Source organism: Chiloscyllium plagiosum, unplaced genomic scaffold (assembly GCF_037043375.1).
Source record: "Chiloscyllium plagiosum isolate Xiang-an unplaced genomic scaffold, Cpla_swu_hap1 HiC_scaffold_21, whole genome shotgun sequence".
NCBI lineage: Eukaryota > Metazoa > Chordata > Chondrichthyes > Orectolobiformes > Hemiscylliidae > Chiloscyllium > Chiloscyllium plagiosum.
In genome coordinates, this window is record NW_028270159.1 from 44,275,734 (window position 1) to 44,298,082 (window position 22,349).

General features: G+C 40.5%; 1 long non-coding RNA gene across 2 annotated transcripts in view; it reads left to right on the top strand.

The window, feature by feature from the left end:
• The window catches only part of LOC122564648 (uncharacterized), a 32,542-nt gene extending 22,855 nt beyond the window's left edge, over positions 1–9,687 (top strand). The window contains exons 3-5 of one of the 2 annotated variants that reach the window (XR_015760789.1): positions 599–684; positions 6,383–6,478; positions 9,375–9,687. This is a non-coding gene — a long non-coding RNA (uncharacterized LOC122564648). The remainder of the gene's footprint in view (positions 1–598; positions 685–6,382; positions 6,479–9,374) is intronic. The other variant, XR_006315948.2, reaches the window with a different exon arrangement.
• The last annotated feature ends 12,662 nt before the right edge of the window (positions 9,688–22,349 follow it).

The following is a 22,349-nucleotide window of genomic DNA, read 5'->3' on the forward strand; positions in this document are numbered from 1 at the left end:
CGGTGATATGGATTGTGTTTCAAACGCAAAGTGACCAAATAGACAGACCACTTGAAACTGTTCCTTCATTTATTCATTCTTTAGATATGAGTATATTTGACAAGGCTATTATTATAACTCATTCCTTCATTGCCTTTAAAAAGATGGTGGTCAGCTGCTGTTTTCAATTGCTATAATCCTGTGGTGAATGTACTCCTACAGTGCTGTTAGACAGAATACAGCACCAATATATTTCCAAGTTGGCATGCTGGAGGGCAACTTGCCGGTCCACTGTGCACCTTCTGTCTTCATCTTAATGGGCAGTAGAGGAGTTGGGCTTGGAAGATGCTATCTAAGAAACCTGGTCAAGATGCTGCAGGGATCTGGTGGATGATATGTATTAAAGCGTGTTAATTGCAGGTTGGTTGAATAGCAAAAGGTGGTGGGCAGACATTTCCTTGTTAGAGAATGACACGGCCTAGCAATTCTGTAGCAGAAATTTCACTTGCCATTTATCGGCCCAGGCTCAGTTATAGTATACATTGTTGTAAAATGATGTGATGTATTTTTAAGGGTTTACACCCTTATCTGAAGTTAATAATTATCCATTTCAATACAGGTGTGATGTAGTTTTCCCATGGCTCTACTAAGTTGACCACAGAAGCAGTCATGGTGAGGTGTTTTACATATCCTTCCATTAACATTGTAAGTATATGGTTTTATCTTCAAACACTTAAGCCAGATTACAGCCTAACACATCTTTACCATACAATTTGCATGTTTACATTAACATGGTGGCAGTTACATTCTGCTATTTTAGTTTGTGAAGATTTAAGTAGAAAGCAAACACTCTCAAACCTTTCACATGCAGAAGAGCAGTTGCATCAATTTACTTTATGTAAGTGATTATGCTGCACTGTAGGAATCCTACACACACACTGTTCCTTTATTCTAGGATATTGTATATTGATCTGGTGCCTGCTAGCTGATCCAATGCAAGACTGTTGAAATTTTGGGAAACTTACTTAGTAGTTGGTAGACACTAACTAATTATGTGCTGGAACACAGATTAATTAACAGAACTACATTAATTAACAGAACCACATCATCTAGTTCGAAGTAAAACTCCAAATGGAGTGAAAAATCAAAGACTGTTGCTTAGTATATCTTCAAAAGATCAGGGAGAATTCAAACACTGTAGACTGGAGGAAGAAGAGTCCTTCTGGAATACATATTGGGATCTGAAAACAGGCTACAAAACAAAGACTTTTCTACTGCTTAAATTTCAACTTTATATTAAACAGTCCATTTATGCACCAAAGTGGGTGTTCACAGTGCAGACTGTCTTTAAAGATGATAACCCTGAGCTATCTGCGCCTGTGTGGTGCTGATTGAATCTTCTTCTTGAGTTAACATTTAAACAATTGTCAGTATTTTGATTTGCTGGAGGTCCTATTATGAGCAGGGTCTATTCTAATAGTATATTAGGGTGGCACATGTGGCACGGTGGCACAGTGGTTAGCACTGTTGCCTCACAGCGCCAGAGACCTGGGTTCAATTCCCGCCTCAGGCGACTAACTGTGTGGAGCTTGCACATTCTCCCCGTGTCTGCGTGGGTTTCCTCCGGGTGCTCTGATTTCCTCCCACAGTCCAAAAATGTGCAGGTTAGGTGAATTGGCCATGCTAAGTTGCCCGTAGTGTTAGGTGAAGGGGTAAATGTAGGGGAATGGGTCTGTGTGGGTTGCTCTTCATAGGGTCGGTGTGGACTTGTTGGGCCGAAGGGCCTGTTCCCACACTGTAAGTAATCTAATCGAATTACAGAATGTTTGAAAACTTGGCTCTGTTTATTAGTTCAGGAATAACTTATACATCAGTTCTCAACAGATATGGTAAATTATCCATCCCGTGGATGACTCTTCATCTTCATTTTTGTCAAATTGTTCCCACACCAATGTCAGCAAATAATCATTTTTTGTGTGGCACACAGAAGTGATTGTGACTGACTATATGCACACAAATGATTGTTTGCAAACATGGGAACAATTTAACAAAATTGAAAATGCAGTGCCATCCAACAGGGTGGATGATTTACCATATCTGTTAAAAACTGATATATAAGTTGTTCCTCAACTAATGGTCAATAACATGTTTTCAAACACTCTGATTTGGCACATGAGTGCATGATGCTCCACCTAGTGGTGGTGTTGGCCACAAACAGAACCCCCTAAAACTGGGAAACAGATCAACAGTGCCACCATTACCATCAGGTTATAGTCCAACAGGTTTAACTGGAAGCACTAACTTTCGGAGCGCTGCTCCTTCATCAGGTGGTTGTGGAGCATAAGATCGTAAGACACAGAATTTATAGCAAACGTTTACAGTGTGATGCAACTGAAATGATATATTGATAAAGATCTGGGTTGTTTGTTAAGTCTCTCATCTTTTAGAATGACCATGCTGGTTTCAGTTCTTTCATATGTAAAACCCAAAACATATTTAAAGTTACATTCTTAAGTGAACTTTAACAAAGATGCCATGTCAGCTCAGATAATGCATTGAAGCTGTGAGGTTAAAGTCTGTCTGTCTGTGTCCCAATGTTCAGACTGATGCTATTTCTAAAAAAAAAGGATTTACAGGATCTTATACTGAATCATGCAGTTTTTGAGCAAAATAAAATGCAATTCTGCAAGTACAAATTCACCCCACAAACTTATATGTACGCATGTGCATGTTGGGGGAGGGGGGGAGGCGGGGCGGTGTGAGTGTCTGTGAGAGAGTGTGTGGATGTATATGTGTGTGAGTGTAAATGGGTATAAGTCTGTGAGAGGCTGCGTGTGTGGAAGTGTATGTGTGAGCATATGGGTCTGTAAGAGTGTGTGTGCGCGTGCGCACTTACGCACAAGCGTGAGAGAGTGTGTTGTGCAGTGGATTCACCTGTAGTATGACATGAACACAAGGTCCCAGTTGAGGCTATCCCTGTGGGTAGCAAACTTGGCTGTCAGCCTCTGCTGAGCCAGTTTGTGTTGTTGACGTCCTGAAGTCCAACTTGGAGGATGGTCACCCGAAGATCTGAGGCAGAATGTCCCAGACTGCTGAAGTGTTCTACGACTGGGAGGGAAAACTCCTGTCTGTTGGTTGTTGTGCGGTGTCCATTCATCCACTGCTGTAGTCTTTGCTCGATCTCACCAATGTACCATGCCTCAAGGCACCCTTGCCTGCAGTTTATGAGATAGACAATGTAGGCTGAGTCACATGAGTACCTACCGCGTGTCACACTTAGGTGACCACACTGCACCACACACACACACACACACACCCACTCTTATACACAAGCTCTGTCTCATACGCTCCCACACACATACACACTCCCACACTCTCATTCACACATGCACCCCCTCACAAACTTATACCCCTTTATATTTACACACATACCCATTCTCTCTCACAAACACTCACACGCCCACACACACATCCACTTGCACGCACATACATGTAAGTTTGTGGAGTGAATTTGTACTTGCAGAATTACATTTTATTTTGTTCAAAAAGTACATGAATCTCAAACTTTGGGATAAGATTTGTAGCTTGGGTGCTCGTTGTTGTGGTTCTGTTCGCCGAATTTGTGTTGCAGACGTTTCGTCTCCTGTCTAGGTGATATGGAGCCTCCTGTGAAGCGCTACTGTGATGCTTCCTCCGGCATTTATAGTGGTTTGTCTCTGTCGCTTCCGGTTGTCAGTTCCAGCTGTCCACTGCAGTGGCCGGTATATTGGGTCCAGGTCGATGTGCTTATTGATTGAATCTGTGGATGAGTGCCATGCCTCTAGGAATTCCCTGGCTGTTCTCTGTTTGGCTTGTCCTATAATAGTAGTGTTGTTCCAGTCAAACTCATGTTGCTTGTCATCTGCGTGTGTGGCTACTAAGGATAGCTGGTCGTGTCGTTTCGTAGCTCGTTGGTATTCATGGATGCGGATCATTAGCTGTCTTCCTGTTTGCCCTATGTAGTGTCTTGTGCAGTCCTTGCATGGTATTTTGTACACTACATTGGTTTTGCTCATGCTGGGTATCGGGTCCTTCATCCTGGTGAGTTGTTGTCTGAGAGTGGCTGTTGGTTTGTGTGCTGTTATGAGTCCTAGTAGTCGCAGTAGTCTGGCTGTCAGTTCAGAAATGTTCTTGATGTATAGTAGTGTGGCTAGTCCTTTGGGTTGTGGCATGTCCTCATTCTATTGTCTTTCCCTTAGGCATCTGTTGATGAAATTGCGGGAGTATCCGTTTTTGGCGAATACATTGTATAGGTGGAAAGAAAATATTGATGTGCCAGAATGTATTCTATTCGTACAAGGCACTTAGTTACCCCTGAGAAGGTGGTGGTGAGCTGCTTTCTTGAATCAGTGCGGTCTGGTTGATGCAGGGAGACCCAGAGTGCTGTCAGGGTGGGATTTTACTGCAAGGCATGTGACACATGCAGATACCAGAAGCTCCAGTTCAGGAAGCAACACAATGATAAACGAGAGGTGAGGTAGACATTGCTTCCAAATCAATCAATGGCAGACACCAGATAAAATAAGATCTATAAGATGTCTACGCAGGACACATAATCCAATAAAGATGACAAAGACACTGATACAAAGTGAGCATACATTTAGCAGAGTCAATGTCAATGAATGTGTTTTCACAATGGGACCAACAGAAGCCTTTTCCACCATCTGGCTGACATGTGTACAAATGCAGAGATAACATCACCCAAATGCCTAACCTGATGCTAGTGAAGATGTCAACACCCCACTACTTTATACACTGAAAGCTGTGTGCCCACAGAATTGATATGTGTTTGTTTAGTTAGCCACGGCTAAACTCATCAGATCCAATTGCTTGGAGATTCTGTCCTTGGGATTCACTGCATTAAAGTGTTGCTATAACAACTCACCCTGGTCACTCCAAATGCAGGGGGACATCTTCTTGATCACCACTTGAGTTTTCATCAAAACATGACAAAGAGACTGCTGTTGAACGCTTTGAGCTAACATTAGGATCAGACCACCAAACTCAACATCAAGATCATTATTCCACTGGCTGGAACTGGATGTGTTTACCAAATCTGAACATGTGAATTGCACCATACTGGGGAACCAATACAGAATGACTATTTAGGAGACAAGTATAGATAAGCTTTCCCTTTCAACACTTTTCAAAACTGCTTTGTAACCATGTTGTCACCTTTACCTGCAATGAAATTTGCACCTCATCAGGCAATACTTCTGTCAGCTCCTCTAACATAAGAACCTGCCATAAGGGACGTAAGGCTAAAAGATTTTATAGATATTTAATTCAGCTCATGGTGCGTACAAACATAATACAAGCACAGGCACTTTGGTGTCTATGCCAATACTAAAATATTTGGTTCTGAACAATAGCACACTTCTATCAGTGCCGCAGGATACAAGCAATCCCTATTAAGATGGAAATTGATATCTTTATACCCTTTAGTCACATGGTGATGATTCCTTGAGCACATCTCTTAGAAGTCTTGAGTGAAATAAAAGGAAAAAGATTAAATCTGCCTATTACTGCAAAGGATAACAAAATACTTGACCTTAACGTAGAACAAAATGCCAAGTACAGTCATTACTGATGGCCCATGTAATCCAGCAGAAATCATTAGCATTTGACCAAAAGCAAAACCTTATCAAGTATGGACCGAAAGTGGTTCAACAGTGTGACAAAACAGTGTGCCACGTTAGAACACGCTATAACCAGAAACAATGTGTAATTCCTTTTATGAATTGCACACAGTCTAAAACACAACCCAAATGCATCACACCTGCCAACCATCAGGCATTCTGAAAACATACAACAGTCTCCAGCTCAGATCACCATTATTAAATCTGGAGAGAGAGAAAAAAAACAATTGCTTATGTTTCAGAGACTTGTAAATTTATTGCTTTGTATCAGGGTATATTCAAACACTGTAGCCCAAATCACCTTTGCAGCAATTTACCATGAAAGTTGTGCGAAAGGACCCTCAGAGATCTCGATGCAATGACTGTTTGGGAATTGCTTGGGAAGTTTAAATTTCCAACGGGCTCTTTCTCTGGAAACCAACCAAAAATTTCTACAACTCTGATTAAGAGTCAGGGATAGAGGATTTCAACTCACTTACCTGAACAGTGACTTAGAGAAAAAAAACTGTTAAAACCTACTTTAACCCTTGGGGAACTATCAAACGTATCCCTACCTCGTCATTTCACCAATGACATCCTGCCCAACTCATCTCTTACAATGAATCCCAACCCATTACTCACTTATCTGTGACACTATCCCCTCACTCATCCACCTGCCACCCTGCGCCCTCACACTGCTTCAGAATAACCGGATTCAAAACATTAACTCTGTTTTCTCTCCACAGATGTTGCCAGATCTGTTGAGTTTCTCCTGCAATTTCTGTTTTTCCTTAATATACAGGATTGCTTTAAAAGTAAACACAATGTCTGAAGTTGATCAAGTAAGTATATCAGGTCTTCATAGGTCCTATAGTAGGTAATGTTATAAATCACCAACTCTGAAAGATAGTAGGGATACTTTTGAAAATATTTTAAAGAATTATTTCAGTCTCAGAATGAAAAGATATTTGAAAAATTAAGATTTAGCAGAAGAGTTCAGCTTCCAGGGGAATCAGTCGATAATTTGACTGATGGCCCTTACTGACTAAGTTGAAAACTGTGGCTGCAGAGTTTGAAATCAGAATTCTTAAGAGATAGTCTTTGTTACAAAGGTTGTTGAGTTTTGTCAGATTTCTTTGACAGTCAAAGAAATATTGAACTTTGGAGAAAGTTATTCAGGTCATGCCAGAAGCAGAAAGATTCACACTAAGATCCTTAGAGACGGTCAATCTCAAGTCAAGAACAGGAGCCATTCGCCATGTAAAGCATGATAAAGACACGCAAAAGACACATGACATGCAACAATCCCCCTCATTATTTGTTTTGACTATGTGAACTTCTGAAATCTGCACTTGACACTGGATTCTGAAAATGAAAGCCCATGCATCAATGTTGTTAAACATTGGAAGGAACTTCAATGTCAATCCAAGGCAGAGAGTAAACCAAATAGCAGATATCAAGGGTCAGTGTCAGTGCTGTGAGAGCAATAAAGGCCAACAGAGACAGGCAATTCCCAGGTTTGGCAGAGGAATGTTATATGTAGGTCTCAAAGAGATGCAAGTGAATATTCAAGTACCTGGATAAACATCAATTTTGTGGGCTTCCTAGTTTAAGATTGCTGTTTGAATTAAGCAGAGTTTGAAATTTGGGGTGGAAATCAGCAAGTTCTGAATAGACCATGTAAGCACTTTATGCATTGCTTACAAAGAGACATGCCAGGTCAGTATAATCGCATCATGAGCTATTAAATGGAGGTGTTTCTAAGCCAGTGACAGCATAATCCTTTAATTAAATTTCTTTAAACCCTCAATTATCCCACTGTGGGTGTTTAAGAACACAAGGAGTAGTCATTATTTGATGCAATTGATCAAAGTACACACAATTACACACAAAGTCAAATTATGGACCTGTGCAGAGTCACACATAATGTATTTTGTTTCATGTAAAGAACTGCCAAGATAAACACCAAATCTCTTCGGTCAACGTTTGACATGCTATGCCTGTCATGCAATACGTATAACATTAATTTTGTGGTTTGAAAAGTTAAAAGTTCTAAGATAATGACTTACATCTGATATGGAAACTAAATACAGAAATAGCACAACATCTGTGGGGGAATTCCCTGCTCCCAGCATAATATCCAGTGCTGTGATATAAGTGTGTGCCCACATCCTTTATTCCTCTCCACTACAGCTGGAGATTTCACTTTTCTCAGCTAAAGTGAAGAAAATTACTCATCTATAAGAAATATCGAGCTCCATGGAGCACAGAAACATCCTCTACATCTTAGCAGATATTTATTCTTCAAGCGATGTCTCAGAATTAGATTATCTGCTCATTAATCACCTCGTATTTTGTGGGATCTTGCTGTGCATCATTCAGCCCAATTCAGCAATTCCTAGGAAGAGCTGCTAGATACTTTCCTGTTATTCCCATTCCCCTATTATTTGCATTGACTGAACGTTGGATTTATTTACAGAACTGGGCAGCACATATTTCTCCTTTTTAAGCATATTCTGAAAATTACTAATGAATATTTGGAATTAAGAGTCCAGTGACGAGCATGAATCTCATTGTCAATTGTCAGGTAAACCTCACCTGGTTCATTAATCCTCTTTAGGGAAGGAAACTACATCCTTATCTGGTCAGGTTTACATGTGATACCACACCCACAGCAATGTGGTTGACTCTTAACTGCTCTCTGGGTAATTAGGGATTGGTAATAAACGCTGACCTAACTAGCAATGTCCTCAGTTGTTTTCACTACTTTTTTCAAGCAGCACAATCCACATCATATCAACATGCCATGTTAAAAAAAAATGTAATATGTTGCTACCTGCCCCACCATCACTCCCACATCACCAGACATTTTGTCTTACATTTTGGTTGACATTCCTACTTGCAAAAACCACTCAGTTTTCACCAATTTGTTTTTATTTACTGAGGGAGCATTGAGTAAAATACTGAGTGATGTACGTCAAGATGCTCATGTTACTGAATAGCATTTTCACCAGGGCAGTGTTTAACTCCTGCTCCATTATATGCCTTCCTCTACTCTGCTTTCACAATGACAGAGTAGCATCATCATTTATACTGTGATCATTCGAATAGTTATATCCCATTATACTCTATTTCTCTTACTCATTGTGCAAAAGGAATTTGGTGGGGCAATTTAGCACACTTCCTATAAGGTGTGAATGTGGAGGTGAATTGTGTCTTTGTCAGAAATCTAATTGCGTCATAATATGTTTGTGCGTAACAATTCAGCGTCACTAGCTCATATAACCCAACAGAAGCATGAGTGGGAATAAGATCATATTATTCCACCAAAATACAAACGAGGGCTAACAATTCAAGTGTACTTCAGGAGTGCATGTGGCACTACATCAATGCACACATCTGTTCAAGCACCGCCCATACATTACGGCCTGTGCAGTTCAGTGGCCCTCGATTCACTACAACAGTGAAGCAGCATCTGTTGGAGAAATCCCAGAACACCATCCAGTACTTAGCCCAGTGATGGAAGTACAAGTGCTGTTTGTCCGAGATGCTCAAGGATACACACAACACTGCATTCAAGCTTATCTAATGCTTTCACCAATCTGTGCAAAGGTTCCTAAAAGGTTCTCTACTTGCAAAGTGGTCTTTTTTTATTTGTATGTGTATGTATAATAATTCAGAAGCTAAATTGCAGAATAGGTAATCAGAAACTAAACCTTTATTTGGCTTTATTTACAGAATGGAGCTTCACGTATTTCTGCCTGCTCCCTAACATCTGGTGTCCCAGACGTCTCTCTTTATATGTACTCAAGGCACGAAACCAATCAGTGTCCTTCACTTGCATATGCTTAACCTTAATAATGCATTTAACATATCATTAACCAATTCCAGTCTTTAAATCAAACAATACAGATAATATTTCAAATGAAGTCAAAGAAAAGGGAAAATGATTTTCCATATTCTATACATCACATAATACAGGACACTTGTCTTTTAGAGACCATAATTATCACTTTCTGCAATCAATCCTTTTTGTAAAACAATTTGACAATTAAATATTTGGATTGATTTGAACTGAGATTTGTTTTCTGTGTATGATCTCTTATACACTGGCAAGTTCAATACAAAACATTTTTAAGACACATATATCCTCACTGGTCACAGAAATAAGTCTTGTTTTCTTTGATTAAGGTACTTAATGAATAAATATTCTCAACCTATGTGTCCTTAGCCTTAATAAGGTAATGAACATACAATACACATTGAATAATCAGGCTAGTCATGTCTTCAGCCATAAAAGAGATGAGAAACTGTGAGTGACTTAGAGAAAACAAAGATCTTAAGTGTACAATCAGGATGTTGACTGTTGTAGATGTGTGCTTGTGGTTTGACAGTCAAATGAGAGAGTGGTTAGAGTCAAGACGTTCTAATAATGGAGATGTTTTGAATCTATGTCTGAGATGGAGGTTGAGGTTAGTAAGGAAGGATATAGGCAGCCTGAGAAAAGCAAAGATGATTTATAGATAGCATTACCAATGGTCAAAACTTTGGAGATGCTAAAATAACATATACTGGAAAGATTCAAAATATGACTGTGGATTTGAAGAAGTTGATATTCTTGATGATATGGAACAGAAAGAGGAGACCAGAAATTCCACAGGAAATAACCATAGGGAGTTTAGGTGAAGACCGCATATACTGACGAAAGATTTACTTCACATAACTATCTTAGGAGGAGAACATAGACAAGATTTTGTGAAAATAAATTATCATGAGATTTAGGAAGGTGTTGGAAGGCAAAAACTTTAAAGTTAGTGAAAGAACGTGATATAATGAAGTGAGAGAAGGTTCTGAATGAGGAAAGAAGAGGGATCCAGATGAGTGTGATGGCTTGTAAATATCAAGTTCATAATTCATATGTTTTGTAATGTTAATTATGGGAATTAAAGTTTCAACTGCAGATAGATGGGGTATCTGTTTGAGAAACTGATGAAAATAACTCAATGAACATAACTTAAAAGGCAGCTTGTGTTTAACTTAGAAGAACAAGGATTATAGTGTTTAAACTCCAGCTGGACACATAATGGATCCAGGTAGTCTACACTTATTTCAATAAAAAAGGACATTGTAAATGCCATTTCCAGATCAGAAGAAGGTAAGTTCAAATTGTAAACAAGTAAATTCTTAATAAATGAAGCAATTTTGGGTGAATTATCAATACAAATTATGCATATGGGTTATAGGATCAAAGAGGTAACATAATTTGTTTAGATTTCTATTTACCTTCCAAAAAGCATGCTATATAGCCATCATGATTCAGGGTGGAACCTTATTTGGAAGATTCTTTGGTTTAGTCAATCCATGTACAATTGCCAACAGAAATACAATTCAGTTTTTCAGCTTTGATTTAGCACAGACTACATACCACTTGATTGAGAGAGCGACAGTATATAATATTAAGTGATATATGTGCTTCAGGCAGAGAATACTATAATCATCATTTACCGTGAGAAGTTCCCATTTGGATTTTGTGAAGGAAAAGCTGCTGAAAACATCAACAGTAATCCAAACATTGTCTTTTGGCTGAAAACAGCCAGCAGAATTAACCTGGAAAGCTGTAGTAAGACAGTTGGGTATTTTAGCAAGGAACTGAGGAAGCATCAGTTCTATGGGTGTTAATGTGAAAATTAGAGGATCACAGAGTCAAAAAGCAAATTTAAGTACCCCATTTTACCTTGGAATAAATATGGGGCATTGAGGACAATTAAAGTTAATCCTGGAGGTCTGTAGCATACCTTTGGGTTGGTCTCTAGAGAAGTGAATGAATCATCAAATTCCTAGAATATATTGGCAGGGATTAAACTAATGGGACTTGCCTTGCTTACTTATTTTCATGCACCGCAAAAATGAGGTAATTGTAACTTCCAGTATTTTCAATTTTCAACATGGTTCAATGTGCTGAGCAATAAATATTGACACCATCAATGACAGTCATATCCCATGAAGGAATAATATAAGATTATGCTGCTTTTTTCTCTGACATCAAGATGTGTCTTGAAACACTCCTATTGACAAAGGTTTTGGTTTATTTGCCTTAATATCCCTTTACATTGTTTAGTTCAAATTTTGTCTACTTTAGCTTCAGCTCCTGCTTTTGATTTGGATTGTTTCAGCATCGTTTATACATTTTCATTATCGAGATCACCATTTTAGCAGATTGGTTTAGCTCTATCCATACAAATATTGACTGAATAGTAAGGACTGTACCTTTATATCGTGCTTTTTAAAGCTATGGATTGACATAAGAGAACTGTTTTAAAGACTGATGTTTGAAAAGGTGTAAAAACCAGTATCCTAATACCCTTGGCAGGTATTTTATAAACAACTGTTTGAAGAAGTAGCAACTGAAGATTGAGTTATGGTTGATCTGGAACTAAAGGGGTTCATAGAATCCCTACAGTGTGGAAACAAGCCCTTCAACACAACTAGTCCACACCGACCCTCCGAAAATTAACCCACCCAGACACATTCTCCTACCCTATTATCCTATATTTATCCCTGAACAATGTAACTAACCTAAGTATCACTGAACACTGTGGACAATTTAGTGTGACCAATTCACCTAACTGCCCATCTTTGGATTGTGGGAGGAAACCGAAGCACCTGGAAGAAACCCACGCAGACACGGGGAGAATGTGCAAACTCCACACAGACAAATGCCCGAGATTGAAATCAAACCAGGGTCCTGGCACTGTGAGGCAGCAGTGCTAACCACTGAGACACCGTGCCACCCATAAGAATGCTACCTATTCAGGATTCAGCTGATTGAATGATAACTGTCCCACAGTTAATTGAGTCAGCTACAGTGTTAACCTTTTCACTTGATTGTTGAATTTTTGGCCCTTAAAATGGAGGAAGAAAAGAGAGATTTACAAGTTCTCGTCCAACATTGTCTCTAAATTCCCAGAACTATATATTCTTGGGCTGCGTCTCACTCAGGATGTTTTCGTTTTGGTTGTGCAAAGCTTACTGAAAAATACTTGATCTTTCTCATTTTGGAAAGGTGCCTCCCTTTATTCCCATGTTCCTCAAGATGTCAAGTCAAGGAAAGTCCACTTTTGTGGACTTCTGCAAGGAATTAGCTCAGTAGTACAAGTGGTTCTCTTGGCTTTGTCTCTGATCTGATAATTAAGCTGCCCCAAAGTAACGGACTTGTACAATGTAAGCAGTTAAGGAGGGATAGTCCTCTTGCTTAATCTGGTGTGTAGTGATTGAGTTGATGATTTCATAAATGAGTAACCGAGTGACTCTGGCCTTGCGTTACAGTTCCAGTCAGAAGTTGGATGCTGTACAGTTTGGAGCATCCTTCTCCTCAGCCTTACCATCGTGTAGTGTAAAAATAAACAAATCAATGCTGACAAAAAAAAATTGACCTGAGCTCGTTGAAATACCCAAAGAACCCACATGAAAATATGATCACAGGCATTGAATGGAGCGATCTTTCCCGAAGTGAGAATAGGAAATCTGTCATTGATCTCAGCATCAGTGGTTGAGAGATTGTGCATAAAAATGTCTTGTCGCCAGTTGTGCATTGATTCTGTTCCTCATCAAAAGCTATAGATCTCCCACTCAGTAAATAATTAGCTTCTACGATCGTGTTCCAAGGTCATTCTGGATATAGTTGGGGGATGGGGCAGCTCACCTATAATGAATGACCCCTGTGGGTGCTGTCGGAACAGGGTTAGCCAATAGAATGTATCTCGATATATTGGGGAGGGGTATGTAGAAATAAGCTAATTACAAATGTGAGAAGTATAGTTCCTTCTCAGTGCGATAAAACTGGAACCTAAGGACAATTAAACAAAATAAACAGTGTGCTAGGTCTCATGAGGTTGTTTAAGGCTGAGCAACCTTTTATATCAGATGGGACTGTTAGCAAATGGTTGAAGTAAAACTTGTTTCGGTACGAAATGAGTTTGCTTGCTTAAGTGTGAAATCTGTCTTCTTGTCAGCAAATATTTATTTACTATTAATAAAGACCTCTGAAGGGGTTTGGTAAAACAGAATTATGTTGCAAATTATTCATGTTCACCAGGGGACGGATGAGTGAGGATTCTTGAAATTTGGAGTTACCAGTTCCTCTCCGTGTTGTAAATATAATTAAGTTGGAATGTAAAGCAAGTAAATATCGCAAGAGGTAATGTAAGAGGTCATGTTTCTGCTGCTTTCTTGCTTTGGGTAGAGAGAATTGTATAAATCTACTCAGAAAGCAGAATCTGAGGCACTTACATTCTTATCATAGCGTTTGTTTTTGTTCAAAGGTTTAATTGCATTTTTGAAACTCTCATTTCAAGAAACAACGTGGAGACTCTACATGTGCAAGAAGACTAGTGGCAGCAGGGAGTCTTTCTCTGGTATGTGTCACATCTTCCTTGGGCACCAATCAGCTCCAATCAAATAGATAGCTTTAGCCTGTCTTGAAAGCTCCAGTCTATTCTCTCTGCAGAGTTACACCACTTGAGAAAAACCTTCATTGGTGAAGATCAACCACATCCCATCATGACGTGCATGCCTTTTCACATCTCTCTCCAGCTCCCCTCCCATATCTGCTATTTGGCTCCATGTATCTCAGCTCTCTCTGAATGCTTTCATGTCTCAAATGCCCCTTCCAGGTATCCCTGCATCCTCCACACAGTTGCAACCAGACCCTGCATGAGGTTTCCCAATTTGTTGCAGTTCCAAACGGGATACCCCCAAATCATTTATCGCCCAGGTTAGGAGGGTTGAACGGGCTCCCCTTCTTTATTAACACGCTTCCTCAGTTGGTCACACAGGATTAATGTGACTCAAATGAAGTAACATTTTAAATGAAGCTAATTTAAACCAGGTTTCTTAAGTTAGTGAAGAGTTTGTTTCTTAATTACTAAATATAAGAAGAATTAGTAATAAAACACATTTATACACTTAATGGTAAGCTCCTGGGAAATGTTGCTGGACAAGGAGACCTTAGAGTGCAGGTTCATAGTTTGTTGAAAGTGGAGTTGCAAATAGACAGGATAGTGAAGAAGATGTTTGGTTCACTTGCCTTTATTGGTTAGTGCATTGAGTATAGGAGTTGGGAGACTACATCATGGCTGTACAGGACTTTGATTAGGCCACTTTTGAATACTGCGTGCAATTCTGGTCTTCTAGCTAAAGGAAAGATTATGTGAAACTTGAAAGAGTGCAGAAATGATTTACAAGGGTGTTGCCAGGGTCAGAGGGTTTGAGCTATCGGGACAGGCTGAATAGGCTGGGGCTATTTTCCCTGGAGCATCAGAGGCTGAGGGGTGACCTCCTAGAAGTTTATTAAATCATGAGGAGCATGGGTAGGGTAAGTAGACAAGGTCTTTCCCCAGGGTAGAGGAGTCCAGAACTAGAGGAAATAGATTTAAAGTGAGAGGGGTAAGATTTAAAGGGACCTAATGGGAAATGTTTTCATGCAGAGGGTGGTGTGTGTATGGAATGAGCTGCCAGAGGAAGTAGTGAAAGCTGGTACAATAATAACATTTAAAAAGTATCTGGATGGGTATATAAATAGGAAGGATTAAGAGGGATATAGGCCAAGTGCTGGCAAATAGGACTAGATTGGCACATAGAACATTGCAACACAGTGCAGGCCCTTTGGCCCTCGATGTTGTGCCAACCTGTGAAACCAATCTGACGCCCGTCTAACCTACACTATTCCATTATCATCCATATGCCTATCCAATGACCATTTAAATACCCTTAAAGGTTGTGAGTCTATTATTGTTGCAGGCAGTGTGTTCCATGCCCCTACTACTCTCTGAGTAAAGAAACTATCTCTCACATCTGTCCTATATCTATCACCCCTCAATTTAAAACTATGTCCCCTTGTGCTAGCCATCACTATCTGCGGAAAAAGGCTGTCTCTGTCCACCCCATCTAATCCTCTGATTATCTTGTATGTCTCAATTAAGTCACCTCTCAACCTTCTTCTCTGTAATGAAAACTGCCTCAAGTCCCTCCGCCTTTCTTCATAAGACCTTCCCTCCATACCAAACAACATCCTAGTAAATCTCCTCTGAACCTTTTCCAAAGCTTCCACATCCTTCCTAAATACACCAAGTGCAGCCGCACCAGAGTTCTGTACAGCTGCAGCATGACCTTATGGTGCCGAAACTTAATCCCTCTAGCAATAAAGGATAATACACCGTATGCCTACTTAACAACCCCATCAACCTGGGTGATATCTTTCAGGGATCTATGTACATTGATACCGAGATCTCTCTGCTCATCTACACTACCAAGAATCTTACCATTAGCCCAGTAATCTTTATTGCTGTTAATCTTTCCAAAGTGAATCACCTCACATTTTTCTGTATTAAACTCCATTTTCCACCCCTCAGCCAAGCTCTGCAGCTTATTTATGTCCCTTTGTGATCTACAATATCCTTTGTCACTATCCACAACTCCACTGACCTTAGTGTCATCTGCAAATTTACTTAAGCATTCTTCTATGCCCTCATCGAGGTCATTTATAAAAATGACAAACAGCAGTGGAACCAAAATTGATCCTGGCGGTACACCACTCGTAACTGAACTCCAGGATGAATATTTCCCACCAACCACCACCCTCTATCTTCTTTCACCTAGTCAATTTCTGATCCAAACTGCTTAATCACCCTTAATCTCATGCCTCCGTATTTTAGGCAATAGCCTACAGTGGAGAACCTTATCAAATGCCTTACTGAAATCCATATACACCACATCAACCACTTTACCCTCATCCAGCTAATAGGTCACCTTCTCCAAGAACTCAGTGAGGTTTGTGAGGCATAACCTACCCTTCACAAAATCATGTTGACTATCCCTCATCAAATTATTCCTTTCTAGATGGTTATAAATCCTATAATCTTATAACCCTTTCCAACAATTTACCCACAACTGAAGTAAGGCTCACTGGTCTATAATTACCAGTATTTCTACTCCCCTTCTTGAACAAGGGGACAACATTTGCTATCCTCCAGTCTTTTGGTACTATTCCTGTCAACAATGATAACTTAAAGATCAAAGTCAAAGGCTTGTCAATCTCCTTCCTGGCTTCCCAGAGAATCTTAAGATAAATCCTGTCTGGCCCAGGGGCCTTAACTATTTTGACACTTTTGCCAGTGACTTCTCATGTCCCCTCCTGGCTCTTCTTAGTTCTCTCTTTAGGTCTTTCCTGGCTAACTTGTAACTCTCAAGCACCCTAACTAAGCCATCACATCTCATCATAATATAAACCTTCTTCTTCTTCTTGACAAGAGATTCAACTTCTTTAGTAAACCATGGCTCCCGCGCTCGACAACTTCCTCCCTAAGGTAAATACTTATCAAGGATCTGCACTAGCTGTTCCTTGAATAAGCTCCAGATTTCAGTTGTGCCTATCCACTACAGTTTACTTCCCCATCCTATGCATCCTAAATTTTGCTTAATCACACATAAATGCCTTTCCCCCAGCTTTAACTCTTGGCCTGTGATAGATACCTCTCCATTTCCATCACAAAAGAAAATGTAACCACATTGTGGTCACTATCACCAAAGTGCTCACCTACCTCCAAATCTAACACCTGGCCAGGTTAATTACGCAGTACCAAATCTGATGTGGCCTTGCTCCTTGTTGGCCTGTCTACATACTGTATCAGGAAACCCTCCTGCACACATTGGACAGAAACTGACCCATCTGAAGCACTTGAACTATAGTATTCCCAGTCAATATTTGGAAAGTTAAAGACTCCCTTAACAACTACCCTGTCACTCTCGCTTGGATAGAGGATCATCTTTGCTCTCCTATCCTGTACATCTCTGGAACTATTCAGAGGCCTATAGAAAACTCCCAACAGGGTGACCTCTCCTTTCCTGTTTCTAACCTCAGCCCATACTACCTCAGTCAACAAATCCTCAAACGTCTTTTAGAATAAATTTACATTAATTTAGAATATCTGGTCAGCATGGGTGAGGTGGACCGAAGGGTCTGTTTCCATGCTGTACATCTCTATAACTCTATGACTCTCTGACTTACATACAGATTAGAAATAAGTGGTGACACTAAAAGGATAAAGTCTTTTTTTGAAAAAAGGAAATATATGGATCAGCCTCTGAATTGTACATGGGGGGTTGGGGGGGGGGAGATTTAACTGAGTGGCCATTACAGTAGAGGTTACAGATAGTACTAATGCACAATTCACAGTTTTGCAGATAGGTTGAGATTCTGCAAGTATGACTCCCTTTCACCATGGTTGATTTCCAGCAAGTAAGATGAGAAAGAGTGTCATAGAGCCATAGAGTCATAGAGATGCACAGCACAGAAACAGACCTTTCAGTCCAGCCCGTCTATGCCGACCAGATATTCCAACCCAATTTAGTCCCACCTGCCAGCACCTGGTCCATTATCCCTCCAAACCCTTCCTATTCATACATCCATCCTGATGCCTTCTAAATATTGCAATTGTACTAGCCTCCACCACTTTATCTAGCAGTTCATTCTGTACACATACCACCCTCTGCGTGAAAAAGTGGCCCTTCAGGTCTCTTTTTTATCTTTTGCCCTCTCACCCTAAACCTATGCCCTCTAGTAGTGGACTCCTTCACCCCAAGGATGAGACTTTGTCTATTGTTTTACATTTGTCTTTTGTTTTCTGTTTCGCTGTTGTCTGGTTGTAATAAAGCTGATTTCTAGCACTCAGAGTGAAACATTATTTTTACATGCATTGTCTCTACAGGATAGGTCTTTGTCTGTGACATTCAGAGCATGCTATAATGCTCAAACCCAGGTTGCTGAACAAAAGAACTTCAGACCCATTAATACACTGTAAAACTGTTGTTTTAAATTTATGTTCCTGTGTATTCTTCAAAGAGAAAAATAGGTCTAATATTTTTTGGGTGTCTCAGTGTTGAGCACAGGTTTGTGAATCCCTCATTATCTTTGTAGACATGAGATCCTAGTGCAGTATGTTTCTACTTACCTCTTAATTTACATCAAGGTAAAAAAACTGCAGATGCTGGAAGCTAAAGTAGACAAGCAGGAGGCAGGAAGAACATAGCGAGCCAGGCAGCATTAGAAAGTGGAGAAGTCAATGTTATGAATGTTACCCTTATTCAACCCTTGTTCTTCTCTTCCACAGGGTGGAAGTGGAGTTCAGATAAGGGGGAGGGTGTTGCGTGGGGAGAGGGGACGGGGTGGTGAGGTAGGGATAGGTGAACACGGGTAGAGGGTACAACCTGGCTGGTCGATGGGAAGAATGAATTCAGTTGGTGGCAAGGAGGAAGCATCAGTCAGAAGAATGGAAGATGTCTTCTCTACATTGGGGAGACCAACCATAAACTAAGGGCATGTTTTGCTGAGCATCTCAGCTGGGTCTGCAGGGGCTGACCTGATCTCCCAGTCACTGCCCATTTTAATTTCCCTTCCCACTCCCTTTACGACATGACCATCCTTGGCCTCCTCCATTGCCATAACAAACCACACTGCAAACTGGAGGAACAACACAGCCAGGGCAGCCTATAGCCTGAAGCACTCCACACAGAGTTCTCTCCTTTCAAACAATCTCCTTTCCCATCCCCTGACTCCCTTCCCAGTCCCTCCTCCTTCATTGTTTTCCACTTACTGACCCGTTCTCCTAGCCACCAACCAGATTCATTCCTCCTATCGACCAACCAGGTTATATCCTCTGCCTGCGTTCACCTATTGCTACCTCACCACCCCACCTTTGTCCCCACCCAAAACCCTCCCCCACACTTCCCCCCTTTTATCTGCAACTCCCCTTACACCCACTCCAAGTCCTGAAGAATGGTTACACCCAAAATTTTGACTTCTCCACCCCCGATGCTGCCTGGCCTGCTGTGTCCTTCCTGCTTGTCTATCTTAATTTATATCTGCAATTATTTTTGGCTGTACCAGCTGTCTATTAAAAACTATATTTTAGAATTATTAAAAATATCAGCAACACTCTGGGGCTCTAAAACATGAAATCTATGCCACCCAACTTCATAACACCTTCCCCCTTAAGAAAAAAACAAACCATCATAATGAAAAGATGGCTTTGTATTTTTCTCTAATCCTAACATACAATATCAAGATATACATATGACTTTAATCCATGTACATATTAACTTTCTCCCACCGATATATAACATTGAATAGATGTGTCTTATCTATACTTGATCAGTTAAATCTGCGATAACGCATCGCGATTACATTCTTACAACCCGCAACATGCATGATATGTAAACTAAAAGCCTGTAATATAAGACTCCAATGAAATAGTCTCATTTTCTTGTCTTTAAAGCCTAATTAAGCATGTAAGAGGAATGCAATCCATGTACACAACCATCTCTGACACATTGTTCGTAACATACACATTAAAATGTTGTAAGGCCAGTAGCAAACTCAATAGTGCTTTTTCGATCATGGAGTATTTCCTCTGGTGGATGCTGAGTTTCTTTGAAAAGTAACCAACTGGCCGTTCAATCCCATCATCAATCCCAGTACAGCTCCAAATCTTTTGGCACTACCATCGATGGCAACTTTAGAAGGTTTTGAAAAGTTTGGTGTCGCTAAAACTGGTGCTTAATATTACCAAGATAGATTTACTCAAGGGCTGCTGGCAGGTTCCCTTGACTGCTCACGTAGTCTCCATTTTCCTACCATTGGATGAATCATAGCAGTGGATAATATTGCTTTTAAATAGTTGAATGCCTCAAAAAACACACACATACATATACAAACATTCATTTTCTTAGTCTCAGTCAGTCACCTTTTCAGGTTTAATCAGTTCTCTTGAAATTCTAGACAGAGCATCTGTAATCAGATTTCCTGGCAAAAGGTGGGTGATTTTCAGGTAGTATGGACATAGAACATAGAACAGAACAGCACAGGAATGGGCCCTTCAGCCCATGATATTGTGCCAAAAATGATGCCAAATTAAACTAGTCCATTCTGCCTGCCCTTGGTCCATATCCACCCATTCCTTGCATATTTATGTGCTTATCTAAAGGTCCTTTAAATGCACCTATCATATGTGCCTCCACCATCACTGTCTACCTGTGACTCCACTTTCAAAGAACTGTGAACCTGAACTCAAGATCCGTCTGTTCCACTACACTCCTTAAGGCCCTATCATGAGCCATGAAACTTCTACATTGATTTGACTTTCCAAAATGCAAAACTTCACACTTATTAATATTAAAATCTAATTGCCACTTCTCTGCCCAGTTGCCCAGCTGATCAAGGTCCTGCTGCAAGCAGTACAGTAGTACAGCAGCGCTTCACTGGAGGCTCCACAGCACTGAGAATGTCACCCAGAAAGGGGATGGAACATCTGTAAACCAAATTCACAGCTTGGCAAATATAACCACAACAATTGTTATCCTCATTCTCTGGGTTGATAGTAATGGGACAGACCATTTCCTGTCCTCCCCTTCTCTGCTGTGGCGTTTTAAACAGGATCCAGCCTTCAATATTTTCCGCAATTTATGGTCTCAATCAGACAACTCATTAGTCCAAGCTCCTTTGCTACTCTATATGGGATTCTGGACCATCCCTTTCAGAGTTCCCCTGTTGCTAATGGGAGCACTCCTGTCTCCACGCTGAAAGGTTCGGACGGTGACATGCTTGTTTGATTTTCATTCCATCATTGTTTGGGAGATTGTTAGAAACTTGGCCAGATCCCACGGAATTTGGGCTTTACAAATTATGAAGAAACTTGAGCCATCCTGAGCCTTTCAACAGCATAGAACAGAAACATACAGCATAGAACATAGAAAATAGAACACAGAACAGAGAACATAGAAGAGTACAGCACAGGTACAGCCCTTCGGCCCATGATGTTGTGTCAAACATGACGCCAAATTTAACGAATCCCTCTGCCTGCCCTTGGTCCATATCCCTCCATTCCTTACACATTCATGTGTTTATCTAAACAAATCTTAAACACCCCCATCTTAACTTCCCCCACCACCAACCATGGCAGCGTGTTCCAGACTCCTACCACTCTTTGTGTAAAAAGACTTGCCCCTCACATCGCCTTTGAACTTTCTCCCTTTGACCTTAAATGCATGTCCTCTAGTTTCAGACATTTCAACTCTGGGAAAAAGATTCTGACTGTCAACCCTAACTATGCTTCTCATAATTTTAAAGACCTCTATCAAGTCTCCCATCAGCATCAAAACAACCCCAGTTTTTCTAGGCTCTCTTTATAGCTCATACCTTCTAATCCAGGCAGCATCCTCGTAAACCTCTTCTGCACCCTCTCCAAAGCTTCCACGTCCTCCCTGTAATGTGGTGGTGACCAGAATTGAACACAATACTCCGAGTGTAGCCTAACCAAAGTCTTATAAAGCTGCAACATGACCGCCTGACCATTGTATTTAATTCCCTGAAAAATAAAGGCAAGTATGCCATATGCCTTCTTTATCACCCTATCTACTTGCCTGGCGACTTTCAGGAAGCTATGGACGTGAACCCCAAGATCCCTCTATACATCAATGCAGCTCAGGGTCCTGCCATTAACTGTATACTTTTCCTTAACATTTGATCTCCCAAAGTGCAGCACCTCATACTGACCTGGATTAAACTCCAGCTGCCATTTCTCTGCCCATATCTGCAACTGATCTAGATTCCGCTGTATCCTTTGACAACCTTCTATACTATGCACAACTCTACCGATCTTT